We start from the raw sequence: 14,680 nt of genomic DNA on the forward strand, positions 1-14,680 counted from the left end.
AAAAATCATTGTGTTCATCCATCAAACTTCTTGCAGCCTGCCTCAGCAAGATTTTATATAGTTTTGAAAATAAAGGCCTACATATTCTTTGACTGGAATCTTTGAAGAGAAAATACTTTGTCCCTGAAGGGAGTAGAAAGTCTCCACTGCTATTTTATTCTCATTCATATGTATCCCACTTACTTATCCATTGGTACAGAAGTATCAGCTAAAATCATACACAGTCTATTATGAAAAATATCCCCTTTATTTGTCATTCGATTTGAGCAATATTTCTGTAGTGTGGCACATCTCGTGGTGGATTATTATCTAGCAGTGGCTCCTCTGTGTGTTAGCATATTGTATAAATTTCATTTTCTACAAATACCTCAATATATGGGGATTATTCAATTTCACTTTTTCTGTTTAAAGAGCCTTCTGGACTCCATATTTGAATATTTAAAGAAATATGATCCCACATTTCATTCTTAAGGAGGATAACCAACATTGTGTAAAAACATCTTTCTGTATAGCATAGAATTCAAATGAGAAAAAGAAAGTAGAAAAGCAAAGCAATGTGAATGATCACAGAGCTTGCTAGTTCTGTTTGTGTCTTCTGGTTTTCTGGTTGTTACTACCTGTTTCCTTATTCCATTGCAATAACAAACCATTTCTCTCTGTCTTTTCCTCCCTTCCTTCCCCCCCTCCCCTGCCTTGGATATGAACTTTGTTCTCTTTTCAATTTTTAGTGCTGAGTTTTGCTTACACAACCTTGCTAGTGTCCATATGGGGTTTTTTAAGCAAAAAAAAAAAAAACTTTTTCATGCTCAGAGGAAGCTTGTGTTTGTAGGAATATAAGTAATCTGACTCACAAACACAGTAACTTTTCAAGGTGTTTTGCAGACCAGTCTTTAACTCTGTGCCTTAGGACCTGCCCATGCACGAAGCAATATTATTCATCTTATCTCATGATGAAGCACTGATCTGTTCCAAATCTTACCTACAAATTGTTGTCTTTTATATAATATACACATTGTAAAGGTGCATATGCAGTCTTTTCTACATATCCTTTCTGCATCAGCAACTAGACACAGAGGACATTGCTTATTGTTATCATGGGCATGTTTCAAAATTTTTCCACTTCCCACAGTGTATTTCCACTTAACTAAACTCAATTGCAGCTTATTAAAAACAAGGTCCTCCTTATCATAAAATAGCCTCATAGCAACAATAAGCTAGAGCATATTAAAACAACAACAAAAACCCTAAACAACTTAAACCCTAAAAATGTCTCTTAATTAAAAATAGCACATTTGTTTGAACGAGAAAATATACGACAAAATGTAGTGAAATAAATTATCAATTAGCAATACTATCATCCTTCAGTTACTCGTGTCCATTTTGTATTCTATTCTTTTTGAGGTATGAAAATTCTGTTAGTGTATCAGACAAGAACGTGATTTCTGGTATGGCAGCTCTCTATACGCATATGGTGTTAATATACCTGATTATGTCCTAAAGTCATGTTCTCACATGAAGTCACATTTTTCTGCAAGCATATCTTTGCATAACAGCACAAAAAAACGTGCACACATACTAATATATTCTCAGGTTTCACAATCTTCAGATAATAGGGAGAACGAGTCAATATATCGTGAAACCTGACATCAGGAATTCTTCAGGAAGAAATTGAAGTTAGATTTTAATATATCTTATTACCATGGAACCTACTACTACCTCTGTTCTTTTTGTAAGCCCTTCACATTGAATTTACCTTCAGAATACCAAAGCTGCAAATTTGCATATCAACTTTTTAAAGAGAAATGAGCAAATGATAATGTGTAAACCCTTCTCTGGCTATAAAGACAGGTTAAGACACGGTTAAATGAGAGTTTATCAAAAGAGTTAGACAAAGGTACAAAGTGCTGCAAAATGGCAGAGAAGTTCAAGTATCACCTACAGAAATCAGTAAGACACCACATTAAAAATTTATTCTCATTAACTTATCTTTGAAGAAAAAAGAAAAAATTTTATTGGATTAATGAACAATTTATTTACTTTGAGGAAAACAGGTACAATGGGTTTAGGCTTTTATAATGGGACGATTTGAGAACTACTATTCAGACAGAAGTTTCTGGTATGGGTGTAAAATAAAAAATTCTTTTAAGATTAATTTCTGATGCTAATTAAGGGCCTGATTCAAACCCCATCTTGAGGCCCAGGAAAAATTATCCATTGCATTCAGTAAATTTTGGAACCACTCCTATGATTTCTCTATGATAACAGAAAAATGCTGAATATCGTATTAATATTTTAAAAATCTGTTAATGATTTTGCAAAGGAAAGATGAATATTGAAATTCTGGCATCATGAATATGATGATGTCAAGATAGACTATTAAATCAGGATACAGAGATTTACTTATGTATGTATTGTCAGTTACAAATAATTTTGCAGATTTGAAGAGGGTATTCAAAAGTAGTTCTGAGATTTCTCATTTATTATAGCTGGATTTGGGGGAGATCAAAACACTGGAAATTACTCAGAAAAAATAACACAATAGGAAATGCAAAAATATAAAGCTTACACATGACCGGAAATATATTTTTAAATGGAAAACCTGGGCAATACATTTTTGGAGAGGAAATGAATCAAAATAGTAAATTTTCACTAAGTGGAAAAGTCTTGACATGTCCTACACAAGATAGAAAAACTACTGGTTGACGTAAAATACTTGCAAACATTGTTCTATAATGCAATATATCTCAAGAGATTTAAGGTTTCACGTTACCAAAAAGACCACAACTAACGTTACTTGAATTAATTTTTCTGGAGTGGATACACTTTACTGCAGTGCGTGTTACTGTTGTTAATCATTTTATTGACTGAAGTTCACTCCTGTGCAGAGGATCTGTCCAATACCCATGGAGAGAAATTAAAACTTGTTTCTGCTAACACTTAAGCATCTGCTTATTTTTGCATAAGTAAGGAGCTCTTTTCAATTTTATCAGGCTTGCTGATGTGTATAGACTTCAGTGTTCATAAATGTTTCATAATATCACTGTTGAGAAAGACTGTGTTCTAAATGTGTGGTGCATTTATCTTGTACTAGCTCTCACTGTAATGGTAAATTTTGTTTGTTCTGCAGAAATATTTAAAAAAGTCAGCTACTTGATTCCCTAATTAATACATACTATGAAAATTAAAACTATGATCCTACAGTCCTTACTTTTCACTCAGAGGAAACATTTTACTGATGGTAAATGGACCAACATGTAAAAGGTGCAAAAGATACAATAGTGTTTAAATTAGCAGAATTGTAACTGATACAGTTAATACAAGTACTAGAGAGCAGACTTTGCTACAGTGCTTCTGAGTAAGTTATTCCTTGAAGAGAAACTGCATATTTAGGCTTTTTCAGTAATAAATAAAATAAAAATAACAAAGATTGACAGAAAATTTTAGAGTATCAGCTTTTATGTGGAAGATTGTCACTGAAAGCCAGAGGAAAAAAAGTGGGTAAGGAGGTCTGCTGAAGAGGACCGGGTAACTGGATGCTGAAGACAGTGACAGTGTCTGGCTAAAAAAAAAAAAAATTAAAAAAAAAAGGAAAAGGGTATTTTAACAAGCTTAAGGGAAAAGGAAAGTAATGGAAACACCAACCTGCTCCAAAGCAAACTAATAATTTTTAAGTGGTAGTTCCCCTGAGTAGAGAGAGGGAAAAAATTATTCAAATTTGAGATCAAGAGACAGCAAAGACTGATGAATGATAAACAGAACCCATGATGTCATTTTACTGGGAGAACTTCATAAAAAGTTAACATCCAAAAGGCAAATTTTAACCGTGTCTCTTCAGCAGTGGATGTCCTCAAGAAAAATTCAACCAATGTTTCTAAACTATTCTGACAAACAGAACAGAAAATTCTCCAGTAGCAGAGAGACAATTCTTCATTTTTCTTAATTACATTTTAGCTCCCAAGTACAATAAAAGTTGCCCATTGGATACTTTATTTATGGAATCACAGAATATGTAATTTACATTCTAAAAATATGCCTTTCCTCTGAACTATTTTTTAAATACACTTGTATTATTTATTGTTATGTTTTTGGAAATATATGTCCTAAATTGCCTTAGAGCATAGTGACATTCCTTTGCTCCATATATTTAACACTCAGTTGGTCACTTGCATTCAATGCTTACTGAAGGAGCTAAATCATGTATAATTTATGTCTCTTACCCTGTCAGCAGAACTCCACTTTGACTATTCACATGTGAAAAATTACTCATTCATCTAAGTATTTTCAAAAACTTCCCTTTAGTTTAGGAGGAAGGAGGTATTTGGGAAGTTGACTTTTTTGTGTCTTTTGTTGAAATTACAGGTGAAAGGAGAAGCTAGAGTAAAACCCACTTTTTAATCTAATTTTTTGTCTTTATAAGTGGCAACTACTGTTTATTGCACCCTTTGCTAAAGCAACTGGAAGCAGGTGGCAAGAGGGTGGGAACTGTAATGAAATCTAGAGTCATGTTGACATACTTCCTGAACAGATAGTATAAAAAAAAAAAATTACACAGGTATGGTGTTAACTTTTTGACTCTTCTTTTTCACATGAATTCACAGTTTCACCATTACCAAAAGTTGTTTTCTCTGGCAAGCACCAATGTATTTCTGTGAAAAACAACTTTTATGTTTTCTGTCTTTAAGGATTTCATCACCTCCTAATGCATTTTTATCAAAAAAACCAGTATAGGAAGTATAAGTATAAGAAAGCTGACAAAATATATCATGATAAATTGTTAGAACCAGTTTAGAATATTGTTCCCTTAGATATCTCCAAAAATACAGTAAAACTACTGTGGAGACATAAAAGCAGGCTATCTTCTGGATCTATGAACCAGAGCAAGATTCAAGGCCAGATTAAAATGAACAAGCAACAGAGCTGTTCTGTTGAGCTTGGCATGGCACAGAAACCTCCATCAAAAATAACAGTACAAAAAAAAAAAAAAAGAACAAAAAAATGTGTTGATTGTTGTAGTGTCTCTTCTTGGGCCCTGAGGCATCTGCTGCACAGAGAACAGATGCTTGGATTTGGATTACTTTCCTTTCATTTTTGTGTCTGCTGCCGCAGTCCCATAAACTGAATGAAAATTGGCTTTAGCCATATCTCTTCTGTTCATTCTTCTTCTTTGGCCAGCAGTGTAGGGAGAATATGGGAGAAGTCAGCATGGTGCACATAAGATCTACCCTCTGTTTCCCAGCTATGGGTAAGGTTCCAGCCCAAGGTCCTGTAGGATGAGGTATACCTAAGCCAGCCCATCCTCCACTTCTGTAAGACGGGAAAGTGGAAATAGGGAAGGCAGGAAGACTTGATTGACCTGTGTTGGACATAAACACACAGGTATTAGAGGCCTTCTGCAGTAACAAAAGCACGCCAGTTTCACTTCTTTGCACGCGCTTTAACATACACTGACCAGGTTCCTCTAACGTGACTTTGTTAGAATTTGAAATGTGTTGATGTTTGCTAAGGAAAACTGTAACTGTCTACCTGTTTTTTTGAAAAATGCATGAAGTAGAGTTGTTCATTCAAGGTATTTGATTGCTCCAGAACTGTGTTTGGCAACAGTGCTATCAAAGTAGCAGCTCTCCTCTCTACCCAGGTTGTTTCGACTAAGACAACACTAAAAGTTTTGGTAGAAAATTGAGGATGAGTGAACTTTCTGCTGTGGAAAATATAATTTAGGAGAGATTTCCAAGTAATATAAGAATCTGCCTGTGCTACTTGCAAATCCACTGTCCTAGTTTTGGCCAGGACCTGGAGGTTATTCTATACCACCTCAGATCGTTGCTGAGGGTGAGGGGAAGGGACTCTCTGGCCTCCAAGAAGAAGGGTGTGACTTACAGTCAAAAAATATGGTGGCATTGTCTGCGGGTCTGGAGTGAGCATTTTTGCACGTGAATCACTGTTTCTTTTGTATACTTTTGTTATTAATACTGTTGCTTCTACTGTTTGTTTTCTCATCTCATTATTGTTTCTAGTAAATTGTTCTTATCTCAATCTGTGATCTTCACCTTTTTTGTCTCCAATTCTCAATTCCATCCTGCCACAGTGGGAAGACAGAGGGTGGGGCAGGGAGCAAGAAAGTATCTGGTTTGGGAGAGTCTTGGTGGAGGCACTGAATTGGGGAGTATATTCCTAAACCACAACACCCACACAAAAGTACTTTTTCTATTTCTCTATGAGAAACTATGGAGAATAGCTCTGTGATTTCCTTTCAATTAAATAAAAAAAGAATGCTAATTTTAAAATCTTCAACTGCGGTTCAGAACATAAATTTAAACCAAAGATATTTTGTCTCTATGTCTTGAACCTGATAAATCCTTTGTCATTGTTAGATCCCCTGGAAGAAAATATTTCTGCTTAATAGAAAAGTGCAGCACCTTTTAAAAGCAAATTCCTCTTTGGAGCTGCCTTTAGAACTCATAGAGGGAGTCTCTGTAACTTTTTTCACCACATTAGCTGAGTATTGAATTGGGTTCTTATGTTTGCATTTTCTCAGTTTGAAAATATTTATTGTTTGCATGCAAAAAACCAAATATAGTGCATAATATGTTCTAAGCATCAAATCTATTAAAAATATTTCTTTTCCCACAATGAAAATTAATATCCATTTCAATGCACTGAAGAAGATTGAGTTTTTACATTTTTATAATTTGAAGGAAAATTCTTTTGCCTTTTGTGTTATATGGATTTACTGTTACATAGACTGAAGCCTTACAAAGCATGTGTATTTTAAATTGTATAGAACTTTTTTACCGTTAAATAATAAGTACTCAATACACAGGATGTTCTCTTCACTTGTATTCAGAATTGAAAAGTAAAAATAAATCTTGCTTGTGACAATTTGTAACATAAATTCTTTAACTAAATAATTTATAATTCATTTCACAAAGTTTTATTTTGCCTCTTTCTTTTTTCCTTAGGTGAGAAATTCAGAGGACAGCAGTAAAATCTACAAAGATTCAAAGTAAGATTTCACATATACTCATTTTCTAAGTGTTAATTTTCTTTTTCTAAAAAGCCTGTGAATTCTTATGGCTTAGATTTTGTGTTATAAGCCACAAACTTCTTTCTACTTAACCATAATTATTGCATCTTGTAAAATGTATTTGTTTTGAAATTCAAATTTCTTCCGGTTTGGAAACAGAGTATAATGCTTGAATCAGTAGATTGTATAATAAATACATGGATATATCCTAAGGTGAAGAAGTGAGATCATAGTTCAGATTTTGCAATTTTAGACAAAAATAAAGTCTGACTGCTACTGCATGATTCCTAAGTCGTGCTACAAATTAAATAGAAATTTACTCAATGTGTTTAATGATTAGCAACAGTAACAAGAAAGGATACTGAGCACTTCCAGACTTCTGTTTTGTGTGACATCTCACACTGGTCTTTGCACAATGAATAGTACCTATAAAGTCAGAGTAAGACTGGAAAGCAATACACTGATTCTTGTAAGAAAGTATACTGCTAGGTATAGCTGTATGAAAAAGGTGTGTCAAACTTTTAGTACTCTTTCTGTGTACTTTGTATAAGTTAATACGATGGTTAGGCACATGTGACCTGACCAATCTATTTTTAATGAGTAAGGCAGGGTATTAATTGAAGTAGATAAGTCCATAGTGAGAAAGAATTTAAGGTTAGTAAAGCATTAAGATTAGTAGAGCAAATTTGTGATTATTTTATATATGTACAGGCAGTTTGGTAATTTAGAATACATTTTACATATTATATATGTATTATAATGTATAAGAAATTTGAGGGTGTTGGTCATATTGTGAAAGCTAAATTATTTCTGCGTTCAAGAGGAACCTTCAAGTTTCATACATTAAGCTATTAAGTTTAAAACATTGATAGCAGAGCTGAAAAACATGGTGAAAATAATATCGCATATTCTCCTTGGGTTATTAAGCTATTTAGAGAAGTAAAATTATGGAATTATTTGTGGAAAAAGATAGATGAGTCCTAAGTTAATCCTGTGAATGGATTATAAACTTTTGGGTGAAATTCAGCATGCAGGAAATGTGAAGTTATACTCCCTGAGAAAAACAGTTCCAACATCACAAGCTCTCATATTCTGAAATTGGTTCATTTTCATCCAGAGTTAGATAGTTTATCTCAAAGGTAAATAAAGCAAAATATATAAAGCAAATAAAATAAATAAAGCAAAAGTATATACAGCAAATAAGTTGGGCAAGATGAGGAGCAGGACAAAAAGAATGATCAAAAGTAATAAGTCAGTTAATGTATGACTACACATACTATATATACAGTACATATATACACACTATATGTAGTATATATAGAGAGCATATACATGTATGTGTGTGAGTGTGTATATAAATACATATGTGTATATACATATACAATATATATATAATAGCTATATATCTAGCATTCTTCAATTGGGAACAGAGAGAAAACAAGGAAAGATCACGCAGAGGTTTATAAAATCATGTCTGATGTGTAGAATGCAAAAGAAGAAGCTTATCATTCATTCTTTATTCCAGTACAAAAAGTCTGAAAAGTGAAAACAACAAATACAAAGTCCAGAGTAAATACAGCTTATTGGAAAGATGTAAAAGGTCTTCCAAAAAATTATTTGGGATTCATATTTACCATAGACTCAAGGGAAAACCAAAAAAAAAAAAAAGTGGAAGAAAAAACCCATTAAGTTGTAAATACCTTGATACTCCCTCTGGCCTCAGAAACTCCCTAAGGAGCAGGCGTGTGGATGCATGCCCAGGGTTAGTAGCACTATATATTTTTGCTGTTCTTACACTTCCCAAAATTCTATTATTAACCACTTGATACCTCAGGGGAGCTATTGTATTATAAAGATCTTTGGCCTTTCTTGCTTTTATGGTACAGCTTATAGAATATGCTATCAATTGCAAAGCAACACATAAAAATATAACTAGTTACTTAAATAAGCTACCAGATACATTCCTTAGCCTCTTTCTTGCCTCCCTGTTTTTATGTAATTTTATCATTTGTTTCATTCCCAATCTTTTGTTAAATGACAGTGGCAATACCAGAAGTCTATAAACCTTGCTGCTAGATATGAAGTTCCAACAATATTCATCTTTGTTTAGGTAAATCATGTTGCATAATCACAGCAAGTATAGTTTTGTGCAGCCTTCAATGAAGGAGGTTATGCTAAGCCATATGACACTTAATGAAATGTCAGCATTTTCTTCTTAGATATTCCTCACTAAGATGTTTTCAGACAATAGTACAGTGGGAAAAACATTACAGATAAGAAAGAAAATGGACCATACCAAGAGGGGTTGTTGTAACTAGGAAAAAAAGGAACTTATGAATATGAGAGAGAAAAAAAGAAAATAATAGATTAACAGGAATAAACCACTTAACTAAGACAGCCCTCTCTGTTAAAAATTCCACTGATATTTAACTTTTGAAAAGAAAAATTATTCTTTAAAGTATTGTCTAATAAAAGTATTTAAGAACTGGGTTTATTTTACTAGGAGACTCTTTTTCATTTGTTTAGGATTTTTTGTTTCATTATTTTTAATGTGGAAAGAAACAAATATTAAAAATCACAATATGAAAACATTGGACAATATGGGAGAAACTATGCTTCCCACAGTCACCAACACCATCTTCCCTTTTATTTTTTATTTTCCCTATTGGCACTACCCAGATAAGTTTCTGTTCCTTCTGGCCTATATGTTGATAAGGGGTTGATGAGCACACACACTACCCTGCTCTTGGACAGGGGCTGTCCAAGGACTGTCTTTATCTGCAGAGGTGCTATTTAGCAGCATCACCCTTGATCAGTACAAGGCATTATTTTAAAATATTCCCTCTGTCTCTCTATCTTTTATGTTTCAAGTCAGAAAGAAATAATGGAGACAAACACTGAAAGATGGTGTCTAGAGCTAATTGACTAGCATATTTAAAGTGGGTTGTGGTTGCTTAGAAACATTTATAGCCTGTAACAGAAGTCTGATTATTAAATAGTCTGCAGGGCAATGTAGGACAAGATGTTTTTACAAGTTCAAGATTCACAGTGAAAGATGGTCTGTAGCTTAGTATTAAAGGGAAACATATTTACAAATATTTTTTTACATTTTATTTTTAAGTCCAATTAAATAACATTATTGAACAAATTTTGAGCAATGCTTATATTAGTGCAGTAAACAGAAACTCAGTGTCATGACAACTGTGGGCCAACTTGCTATTTTTTTTCTGCAGGGCCCTCTGTTAATTCCAGAAGTAGTTATTTCTTCTTTGTAGCTGATCTTGAGAGTAGGCAATTTATTTAATTATAGTAAAGTGCATATTATGTAGGAAGAATCTGACTATAGAGATCAAAGGACACTGAGATGTGTAAAGTGCAGCAATCTTTTATTATACAACAACATTATAACAAAAATTTGAATGGGAGGGAATACTCAAAATCTAAACTCTGTAGAGGGTACAGCAAGCGAAATATCCTACAAAGGTACTGGTATTTCTAAATCAGAAGACTTACTAAAAGTATCTAAAATAAAGTTAATCTATAATCAACTATATTTGTATGATGAAATCTCATTATTTAATTATGTATTTAAAAAAAAACTTGAATAATCCCTATGATGTCATTTGTCTTGGGATCCTTCATGACAAAAAATGGTTAGTCTTTCTAAAGCATGTCTTAAATTTCTTCACAAAGGATTGGTGAAGTCTCAGGGACTTTTGATTTCCTAAGTAGTGTATTTCTACTTCCCTGCTATGCATGAAACTGTTCAGACTTCTGTTGTAGCAATGAGGTCACTTAAAACATTGAGTCATGGATCTTATAAAAACTGGCAGGTTTATAGGATGCCTTTTTCTTTCCTGAATCCGAGCAAAATTTATTATGCAAAGGTACGAGAGGAAGAATTCTCTATCTGGTTGAAATCTACATTTAGACTCAGTGTTAAATAAAACATATGCTACCAGGGTGTCAAAGTAAATGTAATCATAAAAATATGATTCTTCTATCCTTTTTAGTTATCTATCTTGAGAAGACATTATAAATTATGAAAAATATTCAGTAGCTACTGATCAACACTAATCTTCTCTGATGATTTCTTGAGTTAAGATTCTGTAGAAATAGCCAGATTTCTGAGCCCTATGGACTTTTAGTGCAAGCTTCCTTTTACCACCACTAACTAAATCTGGGACTAAATCTGAAATGAAACAGGAAGATGATTATTTAGCCATAAATTGACTGATAATAGCATCACACGAAACTGCCACGTGTAATAAAATGTTGTCACCTACATGAACTAAACCACTGAAAACTCAAATTGAAATCACCATCACAACTTCTTATAACTTAAATCATTATTTATTGCCATGTTGTATTAACAGTGTTCACAAGACAACTGTATTATTCAGGATTGTACTATGTCTTTAACAAATATTAATAGAATAAGCAACAAAGTAAAGCTGATCTTATCTCCTGTAGATTAAATCTTTTTTACTTTATAATTTAATAGAAAACCATTAAATGAAACTATTATTGGAAAAGATATACCCAGGAACTCTATTTAGGAGATTTGCAGCTAAAAGCATATTACACGTCTGGACAGCAATTAAGGAAATGGGAATGACTTCTTCATCCCAGTGAGTCATATGCCCTTTTTGGCTTGAAAAAAATTATTGTTTTGAAAAGGTTAGGGTTTGTTGTAAGATAACTTACTGGGACATAAAATTGTCAGAAGATATTTCAGAAAGTAAAATCAGTCTTATCATTTGATATTATTTACTTACTATTTTCACATCAAGAATTTAATTAAATAAGTTCATAGATGTAATTTTTAATATCTATTAGAGAAATTATTAGGCTCCCAAGATTACAGCACTGGGTTATCTAGCAGTTACCAAAGAGGAAAAATTCTTCAAATAGTTTCTCTAATTTTATATAATGTGTTCATGGAGTAGCAAGAGCTCTGTGAGGGATGTTTTTGCTTATAAAGATGACATATTTGAAGATGACCAGAATAATTTGTGGGCTGATGAGTAAGAAGTTTGTCCTACTCAGACAATTTCTTGTTCTAATTCTACTGGATCAGAGTGAATAACTTATTTTTGGAGTTACTAAATAAAAAAAAAAGGTTGAGACAGCCGACAAAGGATATCTTTACAGTCCACATAAAAAGGTCTGCAGGAGTTTCTAAATGAATTACCTCTACACTTAAAAGCAGTGCAAATGTTTCTGTATAAAATAAGTTGGAATTATGAGCCTTTTGGAAGAATTCTTACATTATCTGTAATTTGAACTAACTTGACTATCCTAGAATGAAATTATAAAAATACTTCTTCAACGACTAATGTAAGGATAATCTAATTACCATTATTGTTTTAAAAGAATAGAGTAAAATTTTATAAACCTTAAAATGTACAATACTTTATGCCCTCTGTCTTCACCTGGACAGTTAATGGAAATCCAATATTGAAAACATCCCTCTAAACAGTACCACCATCCTACAGAAGGGATGTTATCTGTCTCTTTCCTTCAAATTCACAGGACATTGTTTTATCAATTGGAAATTCAGAAGGAAAGTACTTCATACGGATGCATTAAAAAGGCATGACTTGTGATTTATCATGTTAAAAATTGGTTCAAAAAGACCACTAAGTCAATTGAAATACAAAGAAGTACACAAGAACTAAAGCAAATGGCAAGTTGTGCACTGTCCTATGCTATTGATAAGATCATTATAATATACTGCCTCTTGTGCACAATCATTTACATAATTAACACCTCTTCGTCTCTAAGTTTGCATAAAGGCACCAAGAACTTGTTTCTTCAGCCATTTTAGCTCTCATTACTGAGTTCTGAACATGTGACCATACAGCCAAGGGAGCAGTTGCACTCCTTATGCACATTTAAATTCAGTGTGAATCCTTCCCACTTGTATAGAAGTAGAATTGAAGTCACGGTGGGATGAGAATTTCTCTATTTTTCCTTCCAGTAGGAATGTGTAACTTTTACCACAGTGAATACGTAGATATGAGTTCTACCATTTATTAACTGGATAAAAGCATGAAAATAGACCTGGGGATACCTTAGATGGGTACCAACTGAACTTTTACTCCATTTAAGGACTGTATCAGCACCAACTATTTAATCACAAAACAGAATCCACAGTTTCCAGTGGTTGTGAATGAAACTGCCATGTTACCTTTTTGTTTACAAGAGGTAAAATTAGCTGAAGCTGTGAATCTAAACATGTTTGGGACTGGTTCCATACCAGTTTTATTAAACCCGCTATTAATATGCTATTTTCTTTTTTGGATGCATTAAACTTGTGAGGACTGAAAAGAAAATTATGGTCTAGACATCATCAATTAACGTTGTAAGTCCTATTCTCTTGCTGTGGACACTGCATATCTTAATAACATGCTTAAAGTTTTAGCTTATTGTTTTCCTTAGTTGGATGCTGCTATTGGATAATTTTTCTTATCCTGCTGTAATCACATACATTAGTTCGTCTGACTTCTTCTTAGCTATCAAACTGATAATTATTAGACTGCTTAATAATATCTTTAATACTGATTTTACTATTTATTCATGCAGAGTTCCATTCTTTTTTATTCCTGTAACCACTTTGTTCCAGTTTTGTGTGAAATAAAATGTTCACTAAATATTTCTTCATAACTGTTAAGCAGTGCCTGTTTGATGTAGGAGAACAGAGCTCTCAGCCCTACAGTAGGAAACCAAGCAACAAGAGAAGACTTACTCGCCCTTTTCAAGGTTTTATATTTGTTCTGGACAATAAGACATGGCATCTAATTAATTGAAGAAGAGGGCAGGAAGTTATATCTGGCTCTCCCATCTGGGGTACCATTTCTGGCTCTCCTCCCATTATGGGGTGCCATTTCCGGCAGTTTAAGGTGGATAGGGAGTGGGGAACTCCAGCACCAGGGTTTCTTCAGGTCCTGGACGCTGGAGGGGAGAGCTGCTCCCCCCTCCTCCCACCACAAGGTCCCATGGCAGCCACAGAGACAGCACACGGGACTTGGAGAGGAGGCAAGAGAGAGTTTATTGTTGGGGGTGTTACATTTATAGGTCCTACAGGATTCACAGATTAACCAATTACAGGTCTCAAGGGGCTTACAGGAAACACCCAATCACAGGAAGGGGTTAACAACCAATAGGAAGGGCTTAACAAAGTCCAATGAGAAGACTTCTTGATATCTTCTCAGGACATTCCTGAGACAGAGATAACAGTTGCCGTGGGGGGTCTTGGGAAGAAGAAGCATGCGTTAGCAAAGAGACTACAAAAAGCCATTTTGAAACATGTTTAAACAACAGTTTCTCATATAATGCAGATTTACTGCTACAGTTATGTAGGATCATTCATAGAGTGTATTCTGAAGTGCTGTAAACACGAAAAGGTCGATAAGTTGCTAATATGGATCAGGTTAAATGTTTTCAGAAGAAGCAAGGAAGTAAAACATGTCTTGAAGAGACTCCAGTCGGAGTGCTACATGACTTTGAATGAGCAAAAAATTGTGTGAAGTGCTCCTATGGGGGGCCAGTTGATTTTTACTGAAAAAAATTCACTACTAGGATCCACTATTTGGTAATCCAATGTCCTATTTCATCTCATGAATCTCTACCCCTGTACTCCATCCCTAACAT

The 14,680-nt window shown here is 33.9% G+C and overlaps 1 protein-coding gene across 48 annotated transcripts in view; it reads left to right on the forward strand.

The window, feature by feature from the left end:
- Positions 1 to 6,959: 6,959 nt before the first annotated feature.
- PTPRD (protein tyrosine phosphatase, receptor type D) overlaps positions 6,960 to 14,680 on the forward strand; it is a 436,352-nt gene continuing 428,631 nt past the window's right edge. For all 48 annotated transcript variants that reach the window (XM_027670585.1, XM_027670632.1, XM_027670638.1 and 45 more), the window contains exon 1: positions 6,960 to 7,003. The gene's annotated coding sequence lies outside the window, so the exon portion shown is untranslated. The remainder of the gene's footprint in view (positions 7,004 to 14,680) is intronic.

This window comes from Neopelma chrysocephalum, unplaced genomic scaffold (assembly GCF_003984885.1).
Source record: "Neopelma chrysocephalum unplaced genomic scaffold, ASM398488v2 Primary Assembly neopelma1_96921, whole genome shotgun sequence".
In the NCBI taxonomy this organism is placed as follows: domain Eukaryota; kingdom Metazoa; phylum Chordata; class Aves; order Passeriformes; family Pipridae; genus Neopelma; species Neopelma chrysocephalum.